General features: G+C 37.2%; 1 protein-coding gene across 1 annotated transcript in view; it reads right to left on the bottom strand.

Annotated features, from left to right (window-relative positions):
* Positions 1-10,387, bottom strand: part of ADGRL4 (adhesion G protein-coupled receptor L4) — a 76,002-nt gene that overhangs the window by 3,698 nt on the left and 61,917 nt on the right. The window lies entirely within an intron of this gene.

Genomic DNA, 10,387 nt, shown 5'->3' with positions numbered 1-10,387 from the left:
GGGTGAAAAAACCAAAAGGGGCCCCCCCCCCCGCCATGGATTTTCTATTGTACTGTATCACGTAGATCTTGACAAAACGTATGTCTTTTGTTGCTGAATAACATTAATAACATCATATATTCTAAGGTCTTTGGGGTGTGAAAACTTTCAAGTGGCACAAAAAAAACTTTGAGGTTTACACAAAGAATTTTAAAAAAACTAACTTTTGTTGAAAAGCTCCTTTCTGTGTATTGTCTCTTATATTTCATGTTTATTTCATAGGTGAATAATTTCAGTAGGGTTTTTTTCCCGCTTTCTTTATAATGGCATCACTTTATTTGAGTTTGAAACAGAAAAAAGCAACTAAAAGAAGCAGTTTTGCAAATGATGCTCAATTATGGTTCTGAACCTCTTGTTTGCTTGGCTAGGCTTCACTGATCTTTCATTTAAATTTACACTGCATTCCTTTAACAATGTGGATGCATTTGCTTTTTTACTTAAAAAAAAAAAAATCTTATTTTGCTTTGCAGCATTTAACATCAGACTCTATTAAAAATGTTTGTAAATGAACCAAATTTTAGCTGGATGTCATCCAGATACTATTTGTAGATCCTTGGTTGTAATCCCTTGTTTGATTCCTGTGGGCTTCCAGCTGTAGATCGAATAGAATTAATATCTTTCTCAACTTGTTTCTTCTGAAAGACTGGTTTTCCTCCCTCCTTTCTCTTTTAAAAAAACAAACAAACAAAAAAACCACCACCAACAACCAAAACAAACCTTCAAAATAAAAACAAAAGGCTGCTGTAGAAGCGCAGCATTGCTCTAAAAAGAATCACTTCCATTTGTTAACACTTGTTATGTATGTCCTTAGAATATTTTGTTGTGTCAAGGGGGGAGTATCTGATATTAAATGCAGGCTCTGCTTTAATTAGCTGCATGCTCATACTTTAATACAGCATAATGTATTTACAATTTGATAATACAGGAGATAGAGCTGATTAGCAGTTTAGGGAATTAATTCTTCACTGAATACCTTGTACTTGCACTGATCATGAGAGCTATTCTGAAGCTCCTTATATTTAAAATTGTAATCTATAGCATCTCCTAAAACAGCAATTTTTCAAAGTTAATTATAAGTCAGCCAGCAGTTGTGGGTAATTATATACAGACTTACTTTTTCTCTTATATTTGTTGGTGAATAATATATCAAATAATTTAGTGCACACACTGTAATCTGCATAACCCACCTAATATACATATTAATCTGAAAAAGGTAGGGTGAAATGTGGTCAGTGTACCATGAGCACGGAAAATATGCATGGCTACTTCTTTAGAAACTCCTATCAAGATCGCAAGCACAAACCACATGGCCAAGCCTCCTCTCTGCCAGCCCGTCACCAAGATCACTAATGTCAGTGAAAGCCTTCCTATTGCCATTAATAAGCTCTGTAAGAAGCTCCGTGGGCCAAACCCCCTTATCCTTCAGCCACATAAACCAGCTGCAGAACTGGAGAGGTTTTGCTGAGAGATGACGGCGCAGGCAACAGGCAGATGTGAGGCCTCGTGGCAGCGGACTCCATTTCTCTGTGTCCCAGTGGGGCTCCTTTACACAAATACTATTTACACTGTCTGTTGCAAAGGATAATAGGATTTGGCCCTCTGCATTAAAGTAATACCCATTAACTGTGACCTTTTCATTCATCAATCCATTCTAATGGGAATAATCTCAACGTATTGGGGGAGCAGGAGAGGTTAACGCCGGCTTCTTGGAGTCAGCTGCCAGAACACAATTATTGTACAATACGTCTCAGGTAGCCTTGCAGGAGGTAGTGTTACAGGGTAATGAGGGTGAGCTTAACTTCTGAAATACCCGGTCATTTCCAAGATTTATTAAAGTCTTAAGTCAGTTTTTGCCCCATTTTGAAGCACTCCATTAATAAAAAATATCTATACCAAAGTGCATAGACTGCCTTTATACAATGTTCAAAACAGTAGCTCAAAACAGTAGCTTTAGGCAACATACCTTCCCCCCCTGCCCCTCCCCGCCTTTCCAAGCTAAGTTAAAGTCCTCTGGCATTGCTTTTTGTCCTGTGAGGGACAAAATAGGTAACAAAAAAGTAGTTGTAACTCTCCTGTGACACCAAAATGCAGCAAAACTTGAGGGAAAACAATAACATGAACTCATGGGTAAATCCATGAGAAAAAAGTAGTTAATGCTAATAATATGTCAAGTATGGCCTTTAGTGAAAACTGGTAATCTAACAGGTATCCTAAGCTTAACATCTGCTTTGACCTGTTACCTTGCACTTTCTTTGCTATGAACATACCAGTAGCCTCAGCTATTTCTGGGAAATGTGAAGTAAAAAGTTCAGATTGGACGGTTGAACCGAGTAGGAATACTGAGAAGTGGACTGAGTAGGACTAAAGGAGAAACAGTCTTTATGTAACTGGTATCCCCAAAGAGTCATTTGTATTTCAACAAATGAGATAGGAATTCAAATCATTCAAAATGCCTGGCCAAAGATACAACCACTTAAGATATTTGAATCTGTATCCAAAACTGGGCTTCAAATGAGCCCAAATGGAGGTAATAGGCTGTAAAAGGCATACAAAATATAGATAGGCACAAGGAAACCTGGATCTTCAAATCTTCTAGCTGGGACAAACTGAGGGACTTCTGGATGAGACACTGAAACATCTAAAAAGGCTTCAGCTGCTACAAATATTTTGTTTTATACTTACTTTGGTTGTAATCACATGTTTTCATTTTTGTAATTAAAGCACAATCTTCAGATCTTGTTGAATAAACCTTTGACGATGTTATAATTAAGACAGCCTTAAGGTGACAGGCAAGGTGAATGAGAATGAAATGGCAAACATAAGGTATGCTGTCTCCGGGGAGGCAGCAAGCTGGAGTAGAGCAAGATGTGCAGGCAACTGTGAAACCAAGCTCAGGACGGGCTTTGCACAGGCCTGGAAAGGGTCAGCCTGGGGACTGCTGCTGCCACACGCCGGCTTTGGGGAGAAGTTACCTGTATAATGAGCAGAGCTACTCCATAGCTTTGGGCAAACCCAAAGCGTGAAATGTTGTGGCATGGCCACAGTTTTATCAAGTGAATAATGACATTACAGTGTGACACAGTAAGTTCTTGTGCCTTTGTTTTCAGTGTTATTACATGGCTGAGCAGTCAGAGAAACTGCTGCATGTCCTGAGAGGGGCTTCTCGGCAAGTCTAATAGGCTAAAGGGGAATTGCATTGATTCTAAGCCCAGAAATGAATACTTTTTTTTTTTTTTTTACAGCGCACTCAGTCCTTACTATTTCACAATAGGAACCACTGACTTTCTCCCTGCAAACCTAATTCTGTGAGATGCTGAGCAACCTCAGCACTGCCCCCCCTCCCCCCCCACCTCGAGTGGAAATCAGGTTTCACTCAGAGTGCTCAGGTGCACTACAGGATTAATTTTAATAATTAATCTATTCCTTTTTTTTTTTTTTTTTAAGTGGTTAATCAAAGACAAGGGCTGATATAGGAACAGCCTCCGCTCGTTACATCTTCAGGGAATCATTTGTCCTTAAAGATATTTGTAAAAATATTTTTAGCTTTCTTAAATTCTAGAAACATTGTGGCATATTTATGAGCAAATGGCAGGAAACTTAAAATATGTTTATATGAAACAGACGTTAAGTAAGGGCAGTTACTAGGATCCCATGAAATGAGGATTCTGTAGATATGAGCAACTACATTTATATAATCTGTATAAATAACCTTTATAATCTGTATAATCTCAATGGAGCCATATATCTGAGTGAGCTAGGTTTTATTGTACACCTGTGACTGAGTTTAAAGGAAAAATGGTAAGTGTTTGGTACATCTGTTTTAGGGAGATCATCTGTATGAAGGGTGTCCTGGTTTTGGTAGGATAGAGTTAATTTTTTTCTTAGTAGCTAGAATAGCTATCTTTTACTTTCAGTATGGGATTTGTTATGAGAAGAATGTTGATAAAGTACTAATGTTATTAGTTGCTGCAGGAGCCCAAGTTAAACTTCAAACTCCCATTGCCTCCAATGTTGTCAAGGCTTTACCTCTGTGCATCTTAGAGAGTGGCAGTCTCAAGGGATTCATGGGCAACAGTGGACACTGCTGTAGGTTTCACTCTGCAGATTAGCTCTTGCTTATACCATGGGTGCATGATATATAAGATATATATAAGATATATATAAGTGTAGAGCAAGATAGTGAAATTTTCCTGCAGTTGTGTTTTGGGGATCTCCATGGTACAGTTCCCACATTCACAACTGCGATGTTCGTGGTGGGTAAGATAGTGCAGGCATGCAAGAAAAAGTTTAGTGCTCTCTGGAGTGGTACAAGCCCTAGAATCAGATCTGACCCAAAGCCACAGCATCGGTCTGGATAATTTCCTCTTGTAAAGAAATTCACAAGAGAGAAAAAGCAATTGCAAATTCAGAGAAACTTCCTGGTGCTTTCCTAATCATCTTGTCAACAATAAGGAGGTTTTGCCAAAGGAATTAGCCTGGGGAGCTCTGTTCAATCAATCATATGTATTTTAGGATAGGATGGGAAAAACTGTGTGTGGTGTTAACCTACCTCTGCCTAGAGCTAGGAAGGCTCTGTAAATCCATTTGCAGCTGCCTTCCTCCCTCTGTCTCAATACCACTGCAGCTAACTGAACAGAGTAGTTCTGCACAGGCTTCTGCAATGAAGGGAAACTGCCCAACAGTGAGCATGGGTAGCACAAGGTACTGCTGCCTTGACTTCTACTTCCAGTAGTTCTGGGGCCATTGCAGCAGAATTTCAACCATTCACAGTTTGTAGAAGAAATAATAGACCTATATGCATATCAAGACATAATAATATTTACTCAATTCTTTTCCTAAGATGAGGATCCAGAAAAGCACTGAGAAACAATCTCATCTATTGCCTAAGCAAATTACAAACTTCCCTGTTGATTACTAACTGTATTTTGCAAACTAAGTAATAATATAGAAATGAGCATGTAGGTCCTAAAATGCTAAATGTTCCAAGCTGTTGGAGTTCTGCTAATAGCACATTGCTTAGCAACTGCTATATTTAAAATAGGTCCTTAATTCCACTATTAAATGTACGTATTTTACATACTGGAAGAGTAACATAATGTTCTATCCTCAAGTAAATATGATGTTAGTGCTTCACACTGCATGAAAAACTCTCTGTGTAGGTACTGAATGATAGTTATTTTTAGATGAGCACTGAATAGTATGAAATACACAAAATTTAATAAAGCATGCAAAACATCTGCCTGCAAACAGAAATATTTTCACTCATGTTGAAGAGTTGTAGTTTCTTTCATAATTAATGACAATTAAATTGTAAGATACTGAGTGAAGTGATATATCATCATTTTGCCCCATCAAGGTAGCTGACAGCTGTCAAATTTCGCAACTAAGAAATCTTTTTTTCCTTCTTCCTCTCCCTCCCTTTTATTCAAGCATGACAAAAGAGCACTTGAAAGCTCAGAGGGAAATGGTCCATCTTTCATGGCGGTAGCTCAGTTAGCACCCAGACATCTGGTAAAATGGAACAGATCAGATGAGAAGCATTCAAAAAAAATTTGTCCAACATTTTTTTGTTGAAAAATGTCAGTTCATTAGCAGTAAAAGACATTTACTGTTTTAGACTATACTTTCACCAGGAGAGGCTTCCTGTCTAGAATAGCTTTTCTGATTAAAACCAGAAAGGACACTCCTGAACAATAAAAATCCCTGTGGACAGGGCATTTTTCCACAATTTTCTGTTGTACTTAATATTCAGACTAGGCTATGACCCTTAGTTTCTCTAGCCTCTGTACCAGCTATTCACTGCTATTGCTCCATCAGCCCTGCTGGATCTATTCCATGCCATATAAATAATTAAATATTCACTGGAGCAGAGAGACCTAGGTCTCCCTCATCCCCCAGTTCCTCGTACAGGACTGTTTAAAGATAGGGTTTTTTGTTTTGTTTTTTTTTTTTTTTAAACAGTGGAGTAATTGTTTAATATGAGACTCAGTTTTTGAGGCTATTTCCAATACAAATGTATTTACAGAATGAAAAAGGAATTGTTAATTTCACACGTTATCCTTCCAGAAGTTATTAAAACACTTTAAATACCAGCCTTTTAAGGCTCTCTAGTGTTACAAAGAGAAGGTATAAGAAAGAGGCAGCTAATTCTAAAGATTCAGACATACTTGTTCTGATTCAGTCTGAGCACTTTACATTCGAACTTCAAAAACGAAACCCCCAAATCATTCCCTTTTCCTTTCTTAGTCTCTGTCTCAATAATTGATGAAACCATCTATATGCTGATGTCAGATCTCACAAAAAAGAATGAGAAAATTTCTCCTGCTGCTCTCTTAGGCATATACTTGAATTTTTTACATATATCATATTGAATTTGGCTCTTTCAAAAAATGTCTGAAGTTCAGAGCAGCTGTATCTGTATCCGTCTCTACAATGACCCTCATTATGAGTGTTTGAATTAATGAGCTTGTGATGGTCTGAATTCTGCCACAGAGAGCAATACATTTCTGTCTCTCTGGCTGTATGGTTACTGGTTGGATAAAATGACAAGATTCAGTGGGTCATCGTTATTTCAGTCAGGGGAGAACGGAATTAAGCTATTAACAATACAACAGTTTAAGCTTCAAAATGAAAATGTATGCCATATTAATTGCATAAAATGGGACACAAGCTGGCAGTCAAACAGTCTGGGTTTGTCTCCTGACTGATTTATCTCATTATTATGTCACCAGTGAACATACCTTCTCGAATGCTTCAGGTATACAACAACAGTCTTATCTAGGAGTAGAAAATGTAACAAAAACAAACAAACCCCCTTTGGGTTATATTTTGGGGAAATATTTTCAATAATGCAGGATAAGAATTTTATTATTCTAAGATTTTAAGAATTTCACTTGTTTTAAAAGTATAAAACATAGCTAAATGAGTTTATTTCAAACCCTGTTTCAGGAAATACATAATTTTCACATAGGGTTGCTCTTTATGAATACTTCAAAGTTGTTCTTTTACATACCTCAAGCTGTAGATTTAGACTCAATTAAATGTTTCCTTTATATTTTTGGAACACTTATAGCAAGCTGCAAATAGATAAATAAATAAATAGATGGGGTTTCCATATTTTTCATCAGAGTAAACAGCTTGTCAGACTTCTGAATTCAATGTTATTTCTTATTGGATTGAAAAGCTAAACACATTCTGACCTAAATATTTTTATTTAGCCTCAGTTCTGCAGCCAAGGGTAGGAGGCATAAACCAATAGAACTGTGTGTGACCTCAGCCATGAATGTTAGCCCAACTAGATCCAGTGGTAGGACTGGGGTCTATCTTGCTCACAGTATAATTAATTACTAGATTTACTCTTCTCCTTTTCCAAGAAGCTTTTGAGACATATATTTACGTGGGAGTTGGTAATGACGTAAATCAGGCTGTTTAATGAACTGATTCCAGGTGCATCAAAGAGTTCAGACTACATGTTACACCTCTCCTATGGTTTCTTTGCATAAATGCAAATCTATCTTAAGCTGAATTTGGAGCTTTATGCAGGAGCCCTGCGGGAGTGTTTTCACCTGGTAAAGGGGAGTAAAATAGTTACATATTCCCTTTTAGCACAACCAGCTTCAGTAAATGGACAACCAGGAGGGAGGCAGCGTCAGGAGCACAACTGAGATATCAAGTCTGACAACAGGTTATATTTGCCAATTTAGGGGTGTGAATAGTTGGCAGAAAGCTGTATGTGCCTTCTACAGTCTGCCAAATCCTCTAAAGGATTTGGCCCTTTGCTTTTTAGAAATATTCATGATTCTGCTGTGGATGTGGTCACAAAATCCCATGCTGTGGCTTACGATCTAATTCAAAGCCACAAAAAGCTCTTTTAATGACCAAGTGAGATTTCCAAACATAGTATTCACGTGCGATTACTACTGTGAATTTTAAACTTGCTTCTCTAAATGCCTGCAAGCAATGAATCAAAAGGGCAGTAGAATAGTGGAAGAAAATGTGATTTGAGTGAGAAAATATGTGGTATGCATGTAGTCATTATGTAATTACTAAGAAAGTCCAAAAGACATAAGCAGTCTACGTTAACTACCTAAAGCAAACCTACAGTGTCTTTTCAATGAACAATTTAGGATAAAGATATTTGTTTACAGCAACTGTGCTTATAAGGTAATGTAAAGAATCACCAAGAGCATATTAAGCAATTAAAAAACAACAAAAAAGAAGACTGATTTAGACAATTGTATGGCTTTCCTGGAAAAAAAAAATCCAGAGCCTTAATATACATGGATCCATTGAAATAGTGGTCACAGTTTATCTTGCTAGAAAAGAAGGATGCCTAGGACACTGACCTGCACCAAGCTGTGGTACAGCTCAGTAAATCTGCACAGCCAGCTGGCACCTGTGAGTGCTCTTCCCCTTCCCCTTGGCATCCACCTGAACTCCCTCACTTGCTGTGTCTGCTTGCTTCACTCTTGGTGACAGAGGACACACTCGACTTTTCAAGTCTAATGTCCTTTCAGTGTATCTGAGCGAGACCTTCTTCCTGTGCTTTTTTTTTTTTTTTTTTAATAACAGTACTAGTTAAACAGATATTTAAAAAATAAAATTATATGGAAAGTCCTTCAAAGATCTTTGAGCCTTCTGTGATGTTTGAGCAAGTAATTTTCATGTTATAGACTAATGGCCATGGCGTCTTTTTCTAAGTATTTCCAGGGACTTTAGAAAAGGGACTTTAGATCAGCGACTTTAATGACAGAGGGAAGGAACGAAAACCTTAATTTCATGTGAAAGCCCTGGCCTTCTTGACAAATTGCGTTCATTGGGTATGGCATTATGGAAGCTGTGGCTTGGAGATTAAAGCTGGTCCTGTCCACTGAACAGGGCAAGTACTTTCCGACTCAGTGATTATTTAGCACAGCAGGTATTGTTGTTGCTGAACAACACTGCAGTGTGAACTAATCTGTTCCAACCAAAGTTGCAGACTCAGTCTTTAATGCCACTATGTAATTAATGATCTCCACTTTATGCACAATGGCATAAGAAATGCAATGGAGACACCTTTAACTGAAGCTACAGTGGGGCTAATGAAAAGGGGGCTAATATTCTTTCACATAGAATAACAAAGCCATTGCTAGTCCTTGTAGGAAATGTATTTCTACTAAAAAGGCAGACTAAGGAACAAGACTAGGTATATATAAAGAAAGTTTTAAAGGGCTATTTTCTGAAAAATGTACAGTAAACAGTACAGAGTACTTTTCTCATCCATTTAAGAAACATAACTAAGCATTTATCACAAATAGCCTTTTGGATAAAAAAAACAACCAAACAAAAAAACCCAACACAAACCAACAGAATTTTCCAAAGCATAAATATTCACTAATAAGAATAATGGTGTGAAGAAGCTTGAAGAGGCAGTGTACCTGGTTACATCAGTGTGGTGTGACTGACCTCAGAGGGGCTGCTTTTTTTTTTTTTTTTCCCTTTAATGGGAGCAATGGACTGTCAAATCATGCTCAATATTGAAGTCTGTGAAAACGTAAAACTTTTAATTCTTTGAATATTTACTTTTCTACAAGAAAGATGTTCAGTTTGAATGGCCTAGATTAGAATATTAAGTACACAAAATTCGTAAGTATACGAGAAAACAGCAGAGTAATGGATTTGCCAGGAATTTTTTCTGCATTGATTGCAGCAGAATTAGTAATCCTGAATCAACCTAAATATACAGAACTGAATAGGTATTACAGCTGTCCAATAAGATTTGATGAATGCAGTATTCCATTAATTTTACCTTTTTTGTTGAATAAATTATTTGACAAATAACGGTAAAATTCATTAAATAAATTATCTGATGAATATATTTTTAAGTAATTGACTGGCTCTAATGAATATGCAGGCAGTTCCTTAATGAAAAGCATTACTCTACTGTTAGCCTGCTTTCATTGCTCATATGTCACTTTTTTGTATTTTGCAACTGCAATCTGTATATTTTATTAATTTCCCCATTCATTTATACATGGGAAGTTCAAAACAGTATGGTTAATCAATCACTGCAGTTCTTAGAATATTTTTGCTTTACAGTTGATTATTCAATACATTTATTACACACAGATTGCTTAATAAAAAGAACTTGGCTTTTCTGAGGACACCTCTCCCAAGAACTATTCTTGGCTTGTGTGTGTTCCAAGTCAGGTTTAAAAGAATGCTCTGCAAATTGCAGGGTCCATTTATAAGCCATTTTTGTAGTTGCAAACACTACAATTACCAATTGTTTCAAGAAACCGGAGCTTGAAGCCAAGTCAGACACCTTCAAGGTCCCTGAAAACACACATTAGAGGAGTAAAACAAGGAA

The sequence above is a fragment of the Antrostomus carolinensis genome, unplaced genomic scaffold (genome assembly GCF_000700745.2).
Source record: "Antrostomus carolinensis isolate BGI_N321 unplaced genomic scaffold, ASM70074v2 scaffold6579, whole genome shotgun sequence".
In the NCBI taxonomy this organism is placed as follows: Eukaryota; Metazoa; Chordata; class Aves; order Caprimulgiformes; family Caprimulgidae; genus Antrostomus; species Antrostomus carolinensis.
The sequence above is the reverse complement of the archived record's forward strand: the minus strand, read 5'-3'. Positions and strand labels throughout refer to the sequence as shown.